Here is a 12,416-nt window from a genome sequence, read left to right as displayed (position 1 = left end):
GTCTTGCTATTTGGGGAGCAAAATAACTGATGATGGTCGAAGTAGAGAGGATATAAAATGTAGACCGGCAATTGCAAAGAAAGCATTTCTGAAGAAGAGAAATTTGTTAACTTCGAGTCAAGATTTAAGTGTCAGGAAGTCATTTCTGAAAGTATTTGTATGGAGTATAGCCATGTATGCAAGTGAAACATGGACGATAAATAGTTTGGACAAGAAGAGAATAGAAGCTTTCGAAATGTGGTGCTAGAGAAGAATCCTGAAGATTAGATGGGTAGATCACATGACTAATGAGGAAGTATTGAATAGAATTGGCGAGAAGAGAAGTTTGTGGCACAACTTGACCAGAAGAAGGGATCGGTTGGTAGGACATGTTCTGAGGCATAAAGGGATCACCAATTTAGTATTGGACGGCAGCGTGGAGGGTAAAAATCGAAGAGGGAGACCAAGAGATGAATACACTAAGCAGATTCAGAAGGATGTAGGTTGCAGTAGGTACTGGGAGATGAAGAAGCTTGCACAGGATAGAGTAGCATGGAGAGCTGCATCAAACCAGTCTCAGGACTGAAGGCCGCAACAACAACAACAACAACAACAAAGAGGTAATGCCACTTCCCATCAGAAGGTGTTAGTAGTTCCATCACGGTTTTTGCTAAAGGCTGTCCAGCGCCGGACTATATCTTGAATGAGGAAATGTATCCCGTATTCGAATCAGACAGCATTCGAATGAGTATGCCGTATTTCGTAATTTTCGAAGGATTGTAAAATTTAAAATTTAACCGTCCTCGCCACAGTATCATTCCTTCATCAATTGAGAGTTTTGATTTAGATTAAGCGTTTCTTTAAACTTTTTGGAAAAATAATCAATTACGAATTGCACTTTGACAACCTGGTCAGCATTACCCGGTTTATTGTTGCAGTCGGAAAAATGTAAAAATTATAATACTTGTCTTAATCGGTTGCGGGACATCGTTTTGCGAAATATCGGTGTGTCTATCGACGGATTTGTTGACTAATTATCATCGATCCTTGCTTTTTTTTACAGTTCCCATAAGGATAGCAAACCCAAACCACTTTCTAAGTTCGAGTCCCGTAACGTCGACAAATTTGTCATTTTTTAAAATCCAGTTTCCTTCTATTGCAATTTTGACTGCAGCACTCGTTGGTTTTGTTGCTAAAATATTCAAATAGATCGTTCCCAGTACATAATTTTACGATATACTCGACGCTCTGTGTATCTTTGGGAAATATGCTTGGACCCGGAGATCCTTCAAATTTATTATTGGTCATCTGTAAATCAAAGTCTGACCACTGTGCACTGTGTACTGTGCACCGAATCAGTTGGCAACCGTAGCGTTCGTCGAATTCTTCTTGGAGGTATTTTAATATATTCCTACGATTCTGCTACACTTCCATTTTTTTATATCCAGTGACTTCTTCCCAATCGGCAGCTGGCCACGGTGGCCGAGCGGTTCTAGGCACTTCAGTCCGGAACCGCACTCTTGCTACGGTCGCAGGTTCGAATCCCGCCTCGGGCATCGATGCGTGTGATGTCCTTAGGTTGGTTAGGTTTAAGTAGTTCTACGTTCTAGGGGACTGATGACCTTAGAAGTTAAGTCCCATAGTACTCAGAGCCATTTAAACCATTTTTAGTTAGGTTTAAGCAGTTCTAAGTTCTAGGGGACTGTTGACGTCAGATGTTAAGTCCTATAGTGCTGAGACCCATTTGAACCCAATCGGCCAAGACGTCCGGAATGTCAGACAAGATGCCCGCACAATCATCGTAAATAATCCTATTGTCTCTTTCATCCGCTATGATGAAAGGGCACAAGTACTTATAAAAACCAAAAACTTGTTGACGTGTGTAACTTACTGTTACCTGAACAAAACATCAACAGAATGCAAAATGTACTAATGTGCTTTCGCCGGCTACTGCGCGATACTATTTTCACGACACCACTCTGGTGTCGCCGGCCACCGAGCGATACTATGCACACGACACCACTGTGGCGTCGCCGGCCGTTGACTGCTATTTCGCGCACAACACCACTGTGGTGTCGCAGGACGGCGTGGAGTTAAGATGCAGCCAAGAGTGAAGTAGGGTCTTCCAAGATTTTAGCAGGCGGGCGCCTGTACTGTATTCAATTGCTCAACTTCGGATTGGGCAAACATGCAATTGCGAAATCTCCCCCCCCCCCCCCCCCCCACTCACAAGCCAGGCCTTCTCCCCTTTTTACAAAACATTAATATTTTATATGTTTTATTACTTTGAACATAAGACATTCGTCTTCTTCTGAAATTGGTTTGAGGACACGCGATTAGGGTGCATGGCTCTGTTCCTCTGCGTTTGAAAATCTCCTTCGATTTGAGGGATAGTGAGTTGGAACAATTGCTCGCCCATCCAGTAACAGCTGTTTCGCAACTATGTGTGCCCGAAGCACATCCTCCGATCTCGTTACTTGACAAGTTGGCTAGCTGGGTGTTGCAACTTCCATCTACGGCAGGGCCGGCCAAACGCTGCACAGTGTGCAGACGTGCGGAAGTGCTGCACATGTGCGCACGTGTGCGACAGCGAGCGACAGCGACATCTGTTATTAGACATGTGTCCTAAATGAACGGCGGCGACTCCACTTCCCTGTGGTACAAGCAAGAGCCCAACATATCCAATCTCGTTTACCCCTGGTGACCGTAACCTTAACAGAGAAGTACTGAGAAATGGCAAGTACTGTGAAAAAGCAAAGGACGGGAGATCTATGTTCTCAGTCGTTTAAAAATGACTGGAAACTGCAATTCTTTTTTGTAGCCGTTGGTGAAAACTCACAGTGTTTGCTGTGCCGCCGAATAATAGGCGTTCAGCGTAAGTTTTCAATTGAAAGACATTACAATACATACCACAAAGACGAGTGTAGTGTACTCAACAGTGAAGAACGGCAAGCAAAATTAAATGTCCTTCAGAAAATGGATGAGACACATCAACTCGATTTTACTGTACATCAAAGTAACTGATACTTCTTGAACTCTTAGTTTCTTGTGTTACATTTATGTCTGCTTTACTGTACGCTGTACAATGTACTGTTTTCCATTTTCCAGAATGACAACCACACTAAATCTTCACAGCGAGCAAGTTTTAAAATCGCATTAAGAATTGCACAATCTGGGAAACCCTTTTCCGAAGGGGAGTTTGTGAAAGGGTGTGTGACTGATGCTGCAGAACTTGTGTGTCCCACGAACGTTAGCAGGTTTCAGGAAATCAGTCTATCCAAACAAACAGTGACAAGACGTATCAGTGCTGTGGCCGGCGATGTGCACAGGCAGCTAATAAATAAGGCTAAATACTTTGTTGCTTTCTCTGTTGCGCTCGATGAAGCAACAGATCCTACAGATACAGCCCAGATTGTGATATACATACGAGGTGTCGATAACGCACTTTGTGTAACAGAGGAGGGACGTCTGTGCGTAGAAACACGCACTACATGAACGCTGACGGCTGCGGCGTGCACGCTGTGACCCGGAAGTTGTACATGTGCAGGAGCACCGCACGCGTGCATAATTTCTGGCCGGCCCTGATCTACGGTCTGAGTCGGATAGATGACAAATACCTCCTAATATCATGGAACCAATAAGTCTTTGGAAGTTCCCTGCAAAAATATTGAGCCATGCTTTCACTGCAGCCGTCCATATTTGAGGAAGTGTGCCGGTGCAGGATTTTGTGTACGAACGGACCTCTCGCGGGATTCATGTCGGCGATCTTGATGGCCAAATCATTCGTTCTAATTGTCCACAATGTTCTTCAAACCACTTACAATCAATGATAGGTTCAGTTGCATCAAAGGACCCAGTCCAGTCCATGTAAACGCAGCCCACACTCTGTCACGGAGCCACCGCCAGCTTGCACTGTTCGTTGTTGGCAGCTTGGCTCCACGACTTCGTGCGGTCTGAGCCACACTCTAAACTTACCATCAGCTCTTACCAGCTGCACTCGGGACTCATCTGATCAGACCATGGTTTCCCAGTCATCTAGGATCCAGTCGGTATGGTCAGGAGGCCAGGAGAGGATCTGCAGGCGATCTTGTTAACAGAAGCGCTCAAGTCGGTCGTCTGCTGCCATAGCCCATTAAAGCTCACTGTCCCGCACTGATTTCAGCAGTAAATAAAATGCCGTATGGCTAGGGCCTCCCGTCGGGTAGACCGTTCGCCGTTCGCCGTTTGGAGTTCACGCCACTTCGGCGACTTGCGTGTCGATGGGGATGAAATGATGATGATAAGGACAACACCCAACCCCTGAGCGGAGAAAATCTCCAACCCAGCCGGGAATCGAACTCGGGCCGTTAGGTATGACATTCCGTCGCGCTGACCACTCAGCTACCAGGGGCGGACGATTTCAGCAGTTATTTTACGCCATGCTGGTTTTGTGTTAGCGCTGACATCTCTACGCCAACATGGATGGTCATGATCTATAAGTGAATGCCGTCCGCCACTATTTTGTCCGTCTTGAGAGGTAATGCTTCAAATTTAATATTCTCGGCACACTATTGACTCTTCGGACCTAGGAATATCTAATTCTTTAACGATTTCCGAAATGGAATGTCCCATGTCTCTAGCCCCAACTATCTTTCAGCGTTCAAAGTCTGCTAATTCCCGTCTTGCGGCCATAATCAAGTCCGTAACCTTTTTACATGAATCAACTGAGCACAGACGACAGAACTGCCAATGCACTGCCGATCACCTACCTAACAGCCAGTAGTTACACCTTTGGCACGGATAACAGACACGACGCGCACGGGGATCTCGTGCTTACTGGGAAAGTGCGTGAACCACTGCGCCATCCGGAACACAGCGCTAACGCGGACTACCTCGGCACTCCTCGCAGCCGATCCACTCTTCCATTGAGGTCACTTATATGCAGGACCTGTCTATTGACTCCATGTTCGCTACTCTGAGATTCCTACAGAAGGTCGGACGTATTTCAGCATCTGCACAGAAGAAGGTGGATCCACTGCCAAGTTACATTTTCACTCGTTGCCGCTGATTCCGCGTGAAGTCCCTCTCCAGCTGACAGCATAGATACCCTTCAACATACATATAATGTTTCACGGCTGCGGATTATGCGTGCTGTCTGTTCTTTCGGACATGTCCGAACGAACAGACACCTAGCCGGGCAATGGATCCACTCTCCTCAGTGCAGATGCAGAAATACGTCCGACTTCCTGCGAGAATTTCATAGTAGCGGGCATGAAGGAAATGGACTGGGACTGGGGGTATGTGCCGTTCGATTGGAGTGGGAATCGGCCGTGAGGTATGCCGAAATAGTCTGCGAAGTCGCAGTAACTCTGAGACCCGGATGGCGCAGTGGGTAACGCACCTGCCTGGTAAGCAGGAGATCCCTGGTTCGAAACCCATTCTGGTACACATTTTCACTCGTCGCCACTAATTCCGCGTAATGTCCCGTTGCAGCTGACAGCAATCATCCCCTTCAGTTTACTTTAGAATACTGCAGTAGCGCATCTGCTAACTGCTGCTTCTGTAACAGATCAAGAGTCTGCAATTCCTGTACTTTTTACTGTACCTGCACTGGCACTGTAAGCACTTCTACATTCCAGACAAGAAAAATTCGTGGTTTCCGGCACTGATCATAACAATATGAAGCTGGATCTGTCTACAGAATCTTCCGTGTCTGTCATCTGCCTTTATAAGTTCGAATTGAGTCATGGCTCGGTTAATCCAGAGTGAGACATGGCCCACTGAAAAGTCGAATTTTGCGTCCTTTTCACGAAAGGAAGTCAGTTACAAGATGCACCCGGCAGTTAATCCATTAAGAACTAGGAATGCGCATTCACCCGCTGCTATATTCCCTAATGAAATCGTCATCCCCACCTGCGTATTTACGCTCCAAGATTTCTTGCCAGTAGCTCTAACCATCTTACAGTTGCTAACCGGGAGTATGGGTAACTTCTTCCCCTCCGGTATCTTGCGAAAAAATCGGCAGTATGACATTTATGGGAGCTCCGATGTCTAGAACAATATTCACAGGATTGCCCTCTACCATGGCCCCTATCATTGATTTTGGTTCCAAAATGGTTCAAATGGATCTGAGCACTATGGGACTTAATATCTGAGGTCATCAGTCCCCTAGAACTTAGAACTACTTAAATCTAACTAACCTAAGGACATCACACACATCCATGCCCAAGGCAGGATACGAACATGCGACCATAGCGGTCGCTCAGTTCCAGACTGGAGTGCATAGAACGGCTCGGTCACAACGGCCGGCTTGATTTTGGTACCGTTGGGTGCTTCTTGTCACAGTTTTATATGTCTACAGAGAGTTCTTGTCTTATATCTTTGCCTTCTTTACAATTGAAATATCTAATTAATTGTGACTGGCCCCTGTCGCAACGTTCAGGTGTTCATCTGTGACTACAGGCAGCAGGCCTTAGTTTAATGTACTAACCTCTGGCTGAGGATTACGCTTTTCTGTCGCTTCTTTAATTACCGTCGGCTGGTTTTGCCAGCCACTATTATTTGCGGTTGGCATCTGGCCTGGATTCCACTGCTGAGTATTCTGATTTGCAATACAAACAGGGCTATAGCGGTGACCGTAACGGTTGTTACAGCTTCTGTTTGGCCTGAAATTATTCCCATTATGATTCTGATTGACATTACTTCCAAAACTAGACGTCTGATAACAGCGTCCTGAATGATTTGCGTTTGTTTTGCACCCCAGCTGGTCGTTATCTCTCAGATGGCTAGGTATCACGCTTACTGGAATTATATCCGTTATTTGATAAACGAGCTCACACTACTTCTTGTATTAGGTCAACTGAGTCAAGCAATGAAAGATATCCCCCCTAAATTTCTGTCCGGTACATATAATGAGTATTCCCTTACATCCATCGGTAAATTAGTCTTTAGTATTCTCAGAATTAATGTACTTTTCAAAATAATGTCGTGGACTGTTGTTGTGAAACGAAAAGGGCCCTGGACTGACGACATCCTTGCATAGTCACTCCTATGTGACGATGTTTCTTGAGGAACACCTCGAAAGATCCGTAATTAGCACACGACTCTGTCATTTCAGTTGCCTACAATGTGCCTTGCCCTGTATGTACCCTGATACAGAAGTTATTCTCTGTTTTTCAATTCAAGATTGTGGCAGAATACGGTTACACCCTTTTATAAAGACTATGGGGTTTACAGTTTTCTTATGCACACAAAAGACTGAAAGTACGTAGGCTCCAGAATTTTTTCTCCCGTGTCCTTATCAGCATAGCCACTAGTGGGTAGAATTGTATCACGACCTAAATTTACATTTATTGTTCATGCTGGTTGACAACGATAGGTCTGCCCAAAAAATGATGTGGCCTCCATGTCTGTGGCCGTGCAGAATCACATACTTCACCATCTCGTATAGACCCCTGGGACTGCTCAGAATCTCTTGAGTCCTTTTCTACATCTGAGACTGAGATTTCCGCTGTTCGTAGTTCTAACCGATGTGTTGTTGGCCTTTTGTTTTATAATATGCAGTTCCCTCTTTATTTCAGGATACGATGAGATATAACGGCAGGGTGGGTCCGTTATTGCTAACTTAATCTGAGCACCAACGTGCTGAGTAGCTTCAGCTTCTTTTGCAACTGTCAAGCATTTGTCTCTGATGAAAAATTCTGCTTATTTTGATAGGACTTTTTCTGCATAAGTGTCTCGTGTCAAAAGCTAATATTTGACACTTGTTCAGTTAATTCAGCAACGAGGGAATCTGTCGTTTCCTGAGGAGTTTTCATTTCTGATAATTCATTACTAAGAGATGCTATCTGCTGTGGAAATTGCTTCTGTGCCTTCTTATGTCCTGCACGATCAATCGCTTACCCTGTGACGTGGGTAGCAAGGTTATTTATTACCTTGGTGGTGAGTAATTTCAATTACTTTCTCCTCGGTTGGTAAATCTGATAACGCCTCCTCGATGGGTATGTTTGTTAAATCGTTCTGTAAGACATTAATATCTTCCTTCGTTGGTAAGCTTTCCTGGCTAATTGCCGTATCATTTTGCCAAAGAGTTGTTAACCTTTATCGGTTTAAAATCTCAAGCACCGGATGCCTAGCAGGTTTCTCAAATCCCCCTCGATTTCTTCAGAAGGCTGTACATCCGCTTGCTGTTGAGCCATGTTGAAATGCGATCTAGTTTTCACCATAACAAATTAAACAAAAATCTGGTAAGTATCCTCAGGTGACTTGACATTATCTCTTCTATGTCTACACTGACTTTAAACTACCTAAATCACATATCTAACATACATAACAATGTTTACAAAATATATACCTCAACCTACTTCACTGAGGAGTTAACTAGTGACAAATGAAAACAATCCTACTACCAATACCCATTACAACAGACTCTGGTATCCTGTGATGATAGAAGAAGACAATGCTTCTTCTCATGAACAGGCACCAAGGAGAATCTGTCCATTATTCATGTGTAGAGTTTGGGTCACCAACGAAAGGAATGCCGTGTAGAGAGAAGGGAAAGTCCTCAGTACGTCGGATGGTTTCCTCCAGGTTCGCCCACAGCAGTACATGGAACAAAATACAAAACATTTTACAATAAAGTACAGCTTTTGTGTCCAGATAGAGTCTTCACAATACACCTGTACATGCTACACGGCAATTACAATAGCATAAGTACAAGGTTGTGATGTAAACTTGAATAATCTGAAATGATCAGAAGCAGAGCCGCTAACGCTGAATGTAGAGTAAATTGTATTTTCAAAAAAACTTTGAGCTCAGAAAATAGTTTTGTTGTTTCTTACTAAAATTTGTAAACAGTGTTTGCTCTTTTCACTATAATACTTTGAATCAAACAAGTTACAAATTATTTAATCACATTGTTAAGAGAAAATTCTGTCTCTTCACAAGTGAGGGACAAGAAATTATGTCACTTCTGTAACAGGATGGCGCAAGGAATTTCTTTCCATAAATTCCAGATGTAGCTCAGCGCTGTTACCCTGAGACTTCTATGTTCACCAGCAATGTATATCTACAGTGTGTAAAGACTGAAATTCCACTAAGATGGTTGCTACATCTCGATGAAGGAAGAGGGAGTCCGCATATGTGTGCCAGTACGGAGCAATGCGTGGAGGGTGTATGTGTTTTAATTATGTTGTACCATAACATGTAATTACGTTCATTAGAGAATCACGCAAAATTGCAAGGACTGTGGAACAGATTTCGGAAAACGTGTCATCTTTCACACATCCGTGTAATTCATGTTGACATAATTTCTTATGCATGATATATATAGAAACTTTGTCAATATATATATATATATATATATATATATATATATATATATATATATATATATATATATATATGTGTGTGTGGGTGTGGGTGTGTGTGTGTGTGTGTGTGTGTGTGTGTGTGTGTGTGTGTGCCGGCCGGTGTGGTCGAGCGGTTCTAGGCGCTTCAATTTGGAACCGCGCTCTCGCTACGGTCGCAAGTTCGAATCCTGCCTCGGTCATGGATGTGTGTGATGTCCTGAGGTTAGTTAGGTTTAAGAAGATCTAAGTTATAGGGGACCGATGACCTCAGATGTTGAGTCCCATAGTGCTCAGAGCCATTTGAACCATTTGTGTGTGTGTGTGTGTGTGTTTTCCGTTTTATATATACCGTTATTTGATAGTTCACAATCCCCAATAATTTCCTTCACATTTGTTATCATAAACGTATCCACATTGAAGGTATTTCATTAAGTTACAATATCTAGAACAATGGTGGCCAACAACAGAACTTAGTACCAATATCGATATTTTTAATACATTTATTCAGTACTCATATAAATCTCATTAATACATTAACCGTTACTACATCTCCTACAGAAGCTCAAGAGAAGTCCCTTGAATAATATACATCACATTCCCTCGAAGGGATAATCCTCATTTTGTCCAGAAAGTGTCAAGCTAACCTGCCATCATCAGTGTTATTACATCACTGGACATGCTCTATTTCATTATGTAAATTTACACGGAATATGGAAATGAAGTGCTCACAATAAATTTACAGTTTCTGTATGCCCTAATTCGATCATATGACCAGACACATATGAAATAAAATTCGCTAAGAGACGGGGATAGCATACCTCCCAGCTGCCACTGGGCATCAAGTGGGCAACTGCTGTCAAGTGGTCTACCACTGGATGGTCTAGTGAAGCATCGCCGCTCAGTTTCCGCCAACTTGTGTAACCTTCAACGTCAGTTAGCGATGTTCAGCAGCACCACTTGAAGCACGACCCTCTGTTGAGCACCTATGTGCCCGATGGTCGTACTGCTACCCTAATAAGGCTGCGTTCACAGTTGCACTGACAACGATCGCCAGACGCCTCCAGCAGACGTCACCCCGTAACATCAGCCGGCAGCTTGGCCACAGGGCATCTGATGTCCTTCGTCAGCTTTTGGGGGGGTGAAGGAATAATCTATTCTATGTACAAAGTAAGTTAGATTTTAACAGCCTAGTGTCAGATGGATACCACGATACCTCTGTGCTTGGAGATGAATTCTGCAGTGCGGCTTTTGCTATTAAAAAGGAACTGAATGCATGTGAATGAGCTATGCCTGTCTCGAAACGAACATGGTGAGTACTGAACACTCTGTCTTTAGTTATTGATGTGGTATCGTCCTGAGATGACGGTGCCACACCCAAGTCGGCAACGCATATCAATACGACAGACGTTAGTATCAACTCACTGCAATCCTCAACGATGTATGGGAGGCACTTCTGGAGACAAGTCTTTTCCCTAGTGCTGCAGTGCCCTCGCACTGAGGTCAATATAGTGTCAAGTAGGCAAGACGTCACGCCAGTATGTTGCCTCAGCTACTGGAGTCAACACCATGGTGTAGGACCATGGTAGCTGTTAGTTTCAGATGAACTTATTCTGTTGTAAATGTCTAATACTGTAACAAGAGGATAGTTTGTTAGCCTGTGCACCAAGTGATGCTTTCATAGTCGATTACGGTTTTAAACTATCAAGCATTACTGTGATGTAGAACTGTTTCAAATCTGTTATTCATTTATATAATGAAGTGAACTAATATTTCATGTGTGCTAGTTTCATGACCTTCTCCCAGAGCAATCAAAGAAACTTCAGTTATGACCCAATGAAAGTTTCGTCTGGTCGCAACAATCGCAATAGCCACACAAGTTTTACTAATACATAAGATGCAGGGAAAAATATTCTGTTACATGATTCGTGGTTACAACTGAAAAGCAATACTGCAGACTGTCTGTTTCGCTGTATTAATTTAAAGTCATATGTCAAGTAAGCTTCAACGACTATCTTGCAGCATACGTGTAAGAGACAAGCATAAAGTTTATAATAGGATAATCTGAACACTTAGAGCTCTGAACAGTAGAAACACATATACCACATTATATACTACTACATATAACAGAATCACTAGCCCCCTCACTTAAAACCATAAGTAAGCAGTAAAAATAATTTTTGTGGACAGCTAATGCAAACATTCCACAACCCAAAAAAGATACAAAACATCAACTACACTCCTGGAAATGGAAAAAAGAACACATTGACACCGGTGTGTCAGACCCACCATACTTGCTCCGGACACTGCGAGAGGGCTGTACAAGCAATGATCACACGCACGGCACAGCGGACACACCAGGAACCGCGGTGTTGGCCGTCGAATGGCGCTAGCTGCGCAGCATTTGTGCACCGCCGCCGTCAGTGTCAGCCAGTTTGCCGTGGCATACGGAGCTCCATCGCAGTCTTTAACACTGGTAGCATGCCGCGGCAGTGTGGACGTGAACCGTATGTGCAGTTGACGGACTTTGAGCGAGGGCGTATAGTGGGCATGCGGGAGGCCGGGTGGACGTACCGCCGAATTGCTCAACACGTGGGGCGTGAGGTCTCCACAGTACATCGATGTTGTCGCCAGTGGTCGGCGGAAGGGGCACGTGCCCGTCGACCTGGGACCGGACCGCAGCGACGCACGGATGCACGCCAAGACCGTAGGATCCTACGCAGTGCCGTAGGGGACCGCACCGCCACTTCCCAGCAAATTAGGGACACTGTTGCTCCTGGGGTATCGGCGAGGACCATTCGCAACCGTCTCCATGAAGCTGGGCTACGGTCCCGCACACCGTTAGGCCGTCTTCCGCTCACGCCCCAACATCGTGCAGCCCGCCTCCAGTGGTGTCGCGACAGGCGTGAATGGAGGGACGAATGGAGACGTGTCGTCTTCAGCGATGAGAGTCGCTTCTGCCTTGGTGCCAATGATGGTCGTATGCGTGTTTGGCGCCGTGCAGGTGAGCGCCACAATCAGGACTGCATACGACCGAGGCACACAGGGCCAACACCCGGCATCATGGTGTGGGGAGCGATCTCCTACACTGGCCGTACACCACTGGTGATC

This window comes from Schistocerca piceifrons, chromosome 7 (assembly GCF_021461385.2).
Source record: "Schistocerca piceifrons isolate TAMUIC-IGC-003096 chromosome 7, iqSchPice1.1, whole genome shotgun sequence".
NCBI classification, from domain to species: Eukaryota; Metazoa; Arthropoda; class Insecta; order Orthoptera; family Acrididae; genus Schistocerca; species Schistocerca piceifrons.
Note: the sequence above shows the minus strand (reverse complement) of the source record.